A 7703-nucleotide genomic window follows, 5' to 3' on the forward strand; every position below is an offset into this window, starting at 1 on the left:
TGCCCAAAAGCAACTAAGCAAAATAATGGCAGAGCTGAAGAGCACGTTTTCTAAAAAAGACTCAGAGTTCCCGGTGAGTCTGAAGCAGGATTCAGGGTCCTGTGAGCTCAGTCACATGGAGCCTAGGGGTTCTGTTGAGACTGCTGAAGACATGACACCTGGATATGTTCCAGACCAAGCTGACCTTTCCATTTTGACCGAGAGCATAACAATAATGACTTTGGAAAAAAAGAAGAACTCTGTTACATCTGACATCATTACATCTGAGGTTGGTGGCTTGTTTGACAAACTGCAAGAGCTTGAGAAACCTGCAGCTCATACCAGAAAAACTCTGGAACAAATTAAATCAAGTGGCGAGATCAGACAGTTTTCAGATAGACTCGCCAGAAACATATATGATCATCTGATGCTCTCCCAGACATATGAGATACCCCTGCTTCCAGGGACCAAATGTCTCTCTGACTCTGTTATCTCGGTACACACGAGGAAGGTGGATACCACTCACTTTTCTCCTGAAGTTCTGTATGGTATGACAGAAGATGCGGTGACAAAGCTCCTGCAGCAGGTGCTTCTTTGGATGGAAGAAGAGCCATCAGTAATAGCAAGTCACAGTGAGGAAGTGTCTGGAGCGCTAGCCGACATCACAGACCTAATCACTGATACACCAGAGGACATACTGAATACATCAGAGGAAAATACCATCAGGCCAGAGGTGTCAGCACAGTCAGTTTGTGCATCACTTGATGCTGCACAAACAGATATGCTGACCACACCAGAAGAAAAGACCATTAGGCCAGAGTCCCCTGAAGCCAGCGACAGTCATACGTCAGCACAGTCAGTTTGTGCATCCCTTGATGCTGCACAAACAGATATGCTGACCACACCAGAAGAAAAGACCATTAGGCCAGAGTCCCCTGAAGCCAGCGACAGTCATACGTCTGCACAGTCAATTTGTGCATCACTTGATGCTGCACAAACAGACCTGCTGACCACATCAGAAGAAAAGACCATTAGGCCAGAGACCCCTGAAGCCAGAGACAGTCATACTTCAGCACACTCAGTTTGTGCATCACTTGATGATGAAGCTTCACACAGTGAAAGCTCCAGCAGTCTTGTGATCACAGTGGTGGGTGCTTCAAGTGACAATGCTGCTGCATCATCTGAGCCTAGACCAGCCCCCTACAAAAGTTCAGTGTCAGTCAAACAACAGCAAAGTAAGGGATCAATTAATCAGTCCTCTTCTCCATCAAAGGATATGACAAAACAAATCATCACTTCTCTTTTCCTGAGGATTGCCGTCAAATCAGGGAAAAACAAAGATTTTTTAAATACAGTATATAAAAATAACATCATTGAGCGACTGTCAAACAAGACACTGGACGAGATTGACATCTGTGACAGTAAAGTCGAAAAAATCACGAAGAATACGACGAAAATTGGCAAGGCTGTGACAAAAGACCTCCTAAAGGAGTTTGGCTCTCTAGAGGAACTACTAGAGGCTGCAATGTCATCAAAAGACACATCTTTTGAAGATGCTGTTGTAAAGTCTCTAAAGATCCATCTGAGTGCCCTCCTTGGCCCATCCCAAAAGAGGAAGTCCCGAGTTGCCAGGTTCTTCTCAGCTTTAACAAAACCCTTCCAGTGGTGCATCAAGAGCCACTGTGAAGAATAATTACCCCTCCATTAACCCCAACCCTAAAACCATGTCTTATGCTTCAAATTGACACTCCCATACCCCACCCCAACACTCCCTTCCCCTTTACTGTGGGTTTACTCCGGGTGCTCCGGTTTCCCCACATTTCCCCTTCAATTAAAATTTCAAAATAAACAAAAAAAAACAAAAAACAATTTTTATTTGTTACGTTATTTTCCTATACACTCATGTTGATTGTGATTAAAAGATGTAATGTATTAAGTGCATGTTTTTTCAGCATAGTACAAGAAGATACAACATACACTGTGTTCCAATAAAGTTTCTGAAGAAAAATTGAGAAAGTGTTAATGGATAAAATCACCAGGCAAATATGTGTTTTTGCCTAATCTTGTGAGTTACACATGACATAATGATAAATGACATAATTAGAAACGGGCTGTGAACTGCAGCAAGAGGCCTAATTGTCATGCCACCACTGCGCAGTGTGGAGTGGAGACCACCTTCTGCTCTGTGTGTGTGTACCTGGCTTTCCTGTCTGGATCTTCATGCCTTCTGCCATTCATTCTCCTGCCCACTGCTTTCACTTAAGTGAAAGTCCCTGTCTTTATTGAATTTGGGAAAGCTTACATTCAAGCAGCCCCAGCAAATTCAAAGACATCAGATAGTTCTCATCCTAAAAGTGAAAATGTAAATACTGTTTGAAATCAGGTTATGTTATGTTAAAAAAAGGACTTTTTCCTTATCATACTTGTAATTCTAGGACTAACTGGTAGCTGATAGGATCTGATAGCAACAGGTATAATTTCAGCTGTAAAAACTGTTGGTCACCAGCTAGAAATGAAGTGTTTTCTTTTGCCTACCTTTGTAAATTTCAAGTGCTAAATCTGCCAGTGTCATTATCATCAACTAGAAACAGTAAATAAGGGGGTGGGGCTGTTGACAATCAGCTGAGTAGATTGATCATATCAAACTAAAACAGTACCCTTGTAGGTTGCTTCCCGACCCTGTGTGCATTTGTTTTAAATCAAACCTGTCTGATCTCAAAGCATTTGTGGGCACATGGCCCACAAATTCAGCCACGGTCAATGAGGCTCTATTGTAACTACTGAACATTTTGGATCAGTGACTGTGCGACTGAAAATAATAATACTAACAGAGCGTCCACAGCATGCAGCAAATGCTCTGCACAGCTATGACCCACATAAACACACTGAACTCAAAAAAGTATTTTGAACCACTATGCAGTTGCTTGCCCAGAAATGGAAAAATGTGCTACTGAACCATGATCTGGCCCAAAAGTCATCATTTATGTGTACCTAAGGTCCTGACTCTGGAGATAAAGTAACGGGAGACACTGGCCTCAGGTTCGCCATGACTCAGTTCTGTCTGCATGCTGCCTGGACAGTGTTGGTGAAGAAGAGGAGGAGAAGAAGACATGGAAGGGTGACAAAAAAGACTGGGTGAGGAGAAAAAGGTGTTGATTGAAACAGAGTTCAGTAGAGTTTGAATTCATACCAGCTTGAGTTGCCTCATAGACTATACCCTCAAACACTTATTAGACTTTTATCAACTACAAAACATAAAGTAATATATAACTCTGGATGTTTCTCCTTTCAAAAGCAAAGCAAATATTATTTGTTGAAGCAGATAGAGGGAAGCCTGGGCTGGGGCCTAGTAGTGATGGCCAGCCTGAAGAGGAAGGGTATAAAAGCAAAACCCCGACAGAGGGAGGCTTGGGCTGGGGCCTTTTAATTCAAAAATATTCACATTTCTGTCCTTTAAACATCATTGTAAAGAATATCTGAAAATCTGTATCATTCTGTATCAGTAGTTTTACATAATCCATGAATGAAGACAAAAACTATACATTTTCATATGAAAACTTTAAATTTTCTTTTTTTAATGAACAATGAAAAATGCTTGTGCCTGTGAACAATTAATTAAACCTTTCCTCTGACACTCCTTAAAACCTGAGCCCTTCTCTTCTTTGTGACGTCCCTCCAAGTTCTTTATCTTCAGCCGCATTTGCTTTTTCTTGCCTCCTCTCATCTGTTCTTCACTGCTTGTCTGGAGACCCAGAGGTGAACTGTCCCCCGCGCCCCCCTCCTCTTTCCCCTCCTCACACAGCTTCTGAGCACGGCACCTTCTCAGCAAGCAAGGGCACCTGCAGCTGCAGCTGCTTGTGCCGCCCCCCATGTGATGCTGCCCCGGGCGGCTGCCCAGTTCGCCCGTGCCAAAAACTGCCACTGTTAAAACCTAACAAGCACCAAGAAAGAACATGTAGCAAACTTGTGGGTTTAGCCTTAGCTAATTTGAGGGGACAAATTACACTAAGACCACTTGAAGTTCTGTGTGACAAACTGTCCTCATTATTTTAACAAATTTCTTCTCAAAAGAAGTGATACACCTTCAGAGCATTGCAGTCCCAGTGAAGTTTGCAGTTTCATCTTCTTTGAATATAAAGTGCGTGATCAACGTGTTTAAATCTTAATACTTCACTTACTCCAGAAATGGCAGGGTCAGCATCAAAAGCAGGAAATTGTGAAAAAGAATCTGACATTCAAAAATCCTGATTTGTTGCCAGGATTATTTTCTAATACTTCCTGGACACATAGAGGTTGACTAGCATGAGGGTAAAAACAACATTTAAGGCAAATTTAATTTGGGATCATTAATTTAAAATTAAGGGTGATGTTTTCTGCTGTCTTCTCAGCAGATGCAAACCTACTGTTTGTCTGTGTGTGCGTGATATGAACAGCCTGAACACTGACGCCTCGTTGGCTGACCTGGGATTGGACTCCTTGATGGGTGTGGAGATTTGCCAGAGTGTGACTACGATATTGTCATGGCCATGAGAGAGATCTGAAAGCTCACCATCAGCAAGCTGCGAGAGCTGGCCAATAACAAGCCAGGAGGATGAAATGGTATTATTAAGAGCTTGCTTACAAGCTTAATAATACCGACTTTACTGAAGGGACCATCTTGGAAACTTTCTGCTTTGACAGATGCAGCCTGGATAATATTTAGAACAGAAAGAATGCACATTTTTTGTCTTTGCTACTTCCAACTGTGCAGAATCTCACCGTGCTACATCGAAGAGAGATGGCGTCCTCGTTTTGTTGGAGTCAGATCTGACCCAGCTATTAGTCAACCCCAGCGGCCTCACAGTGACACCACTCAACAAGATTCAGAGCCAGGAGAGGCCACTTTTCCTGGTCAATCCTATTGAGGGCTCCTATTGAGGGCCTTCAAGACGCTTGCCTCCAAGCTCAGTGTGCCTTGTTATGGCCTGCAGTGCATGAAAGGTACTGTGGTCACAAACACCCATTTAGACTTATTTACCAAACACTGTTGTCCAAATTAACCCTTAATAAGTGTGTTCAAACCACTCAGGATAGATACAACAAATCTGAGAGTAGAGTCTCTATAGTTTTTTACCTGTGGCAGATGTTAATATGTTAATAAGGAGCTAGGCCACCCTTCGCTATCTGAATGGCTCCCTCCTTGGATACAAAAAAACTTAGCTTGAGTGTTTCCTTGAGTGAACGATGATCACATGACATCCAACTAGGCTCACCTGAGTTTGTCCCTTTTCCCCCAGCTGCTGCTCTGGACAGCACATCCAGTCCCTGGCGGCCTGCTATGTGACCTGCATCAGACAGGTTCAGCTGGAGGGCCCATATCGAATCAATGGCTACTCCTTTGGTGCCTGCGTGGCATTTGAAATGTGCTCTCAGCTGCAGACCCAGAGCCAGTCTGTGGAGTACCTCTTTCTTTTTGATGGATCACACTCCTATGTGGCAGCGTACACACAGGTGAGAGGGCAAAAAACCCCCAATACACTCACATGCACACAAAAGTCAGTGAAAGTATCAACAATTTGATTTGTTGTTCCAACACAGAAGAAATTAAAAGGTGAATATGTATGCATTTAATGATGAGATTTTAAGTAACTGTAGGTTGATGATGATGTCAAATTCACTCAGTCAACTCAGTGTTTGGTTTCCAGAGCTACAGAGCCAAGCTGACACGAAACCCTGTGCGCCTACATCCAGCAGTTCACCGGCATCGAGTACAATAAGGTAAACAGTCTCCAACAGGTGCACACACACACAGTCGCTCACTGAAAATTTTCATCTGCTTTGAACACCTCCAGGTGCTTTATCAGTGTAATAGTTATCGTGTAAAACATCAAAAGCCAGGCATTTCAATTAGTTTTGGGTTTGAATGTACAACAGCTCAAAACTATAATGGCAAAATAAAGATCAATAGGATATTATAAGAAGAGTCATACAAGTAGATGGGAGTGAGGCCAGCCATCTGTCCTTGTTTATATCCTGTTCTGTGGTCTTTATCATCACTATATAAATATTATATCACTTTATAAATTAATGAACATTTATAAATTAATGTTCTTCATCCAAATTGCCTCTGGCTCTTTCCTCTTACTCTGCAGCTTCTGGAGACTCTTCTCTCGCTATCAGACCTGGAGGCCCATGTCAACGTGACGGTGGACCTAATCACCTCCAGCCACAAGAACATTAGCCGAGACTCGCTGCACTTTGTTGCCACCACCTTCTACTACAAACTAAAGGCTGCTGATAGCTATGTGCTCGCCACAAAATACCATGGCAACGTGACACTGCTGCGGGCCAAAACCAGCAGCGAGTACAAACAAGACCTGGGAACTGACAACAAGCTCAATGAAGTGACGTGTACTGGTTAAGATTATTTTGCCAAACTATTTTAAGTTTAGCTCATTTTATGAATTCACATATCATCAGATATCATCAGAGACTATCAGATATCCAGAAGGAAAAAAGTCTTTTTTTGACAACATTGTTGTGTGTAACTTGGTGAAGATACTGTGTTTTATGCTTTACTGATTTTCAAATTGTAGAGTCTTTGAGTGTCAAGGTATTTCTTATGTGTTTTTTTCCAAAATAAAATACATTTACTGCTGCATTTGTTCTCTCACCATTGCTACGTGTGCTGATCTTCATTTCTCTCTGTTTGTCCACTGGAATTGAAAACTCAAACTTTCACCCTCATCCTTATTTTTTATTTTTAGCCCTATTGTGCTTGTTATTATTGCACATTAGCCTTCAGCACATCCCTTCAATATGCCAGCCCACATACACATACTTGTGTATGTGACAAACAAACTCTTTGAATTCCTCTCTACTTAAACGCTGAATAAGCCCTGTCTGTGTTTTCTGTCAGGTATGTGATGACAAGGTGTTGGTCCATGGCATCGAGGGCAACCACCGTACCTTGGTAGGGAGAGGGGGTGGAGTCCATCAGCAGCATCATCCACAGTTCACTGGCTGAGCCGCGGGTCACTGCAAGGGAGGGCTAGATAAGCCCCACCCAACCACACCCTTCACCCTCCCACTAATTCCACAACATTCCCAAAATGGGCCTCTTCCTCTAATTAGTTTACACTGTAGGTTTAACTTACAGAAAAGGTTCAACAGTATATGATACCTTACGTTGTTACAAACAGCATGTTTACATTGTGTGCCATTTTGACATAATATCCTAAAAGCTCCTTATTCCTCCTTGCTGCACCTTTTCAAATCCCATTGGTCAAGTGACGCGATAGACACTCTCCCTAACCTATCAGAACACTTAGCTGGTATCTTCTTATTGGGTAAATTAAGTAGGTCTTATGTGATTAAGAAGTGTTTTCACAATTGAGAGTAATAATGTTGAATTGGCACTGAGTGACCTCCAAAGACCACACAGTCTATGGAGGGGTTTGTTTATAATTCAAAGAGCAAGACCAGATCAGTACTCCTGAAATACTCATAAACCGATATACTAATGAAATATCATTATGCACGGTTGTAACCTCTCTACTATAACTGTTGGACTTGGAAATGTGGTTGCTGTTAAAAATCACAGAGCACCTTTCTGTCTTGGTGCAGATCAGCTGTATTTCTGTGATGTGCTGCAGCTTCAATGCAACAAACAAGCGAATCATGTTATCTGGCTTCGCCTCTCAGTCTGTTATTTGTGCGCATTAACAGTCACCTGCCACGTGCCA

The 7703-nt window shown here is 42.4% G+C and overlaps 1 pseudogene; it reads left to right on the forward strand.

Annotated features, from left to right (window-relative positions):
* The first annotated feature begins 3025 nt into the window (after positions 1 to 3025).
* On the forward strand, positions 3026 to 7218 carry LOC121175566 (annotated as a pseudogene).
* Positions 7219 to 7703: the final 485 nt, after the last annotated feature.

The sequence above is a fragment of the Toxotes jaculatrix genome, chromosome 21 (assembly GCF_017976425.1).
Source record: "Toxotes jaculatrix isolate fToxJac2 chromosome 21, fToxJac2.pri, whole genome shotgun sequence".
In the NCBI taxonomy this organism is placed as follows: domain Eukaryota; kingdom Metazoa; phylum Chordata; class Actinopteri; family Toxotidae; genus Toxotes; species Toxotes jaculatrix.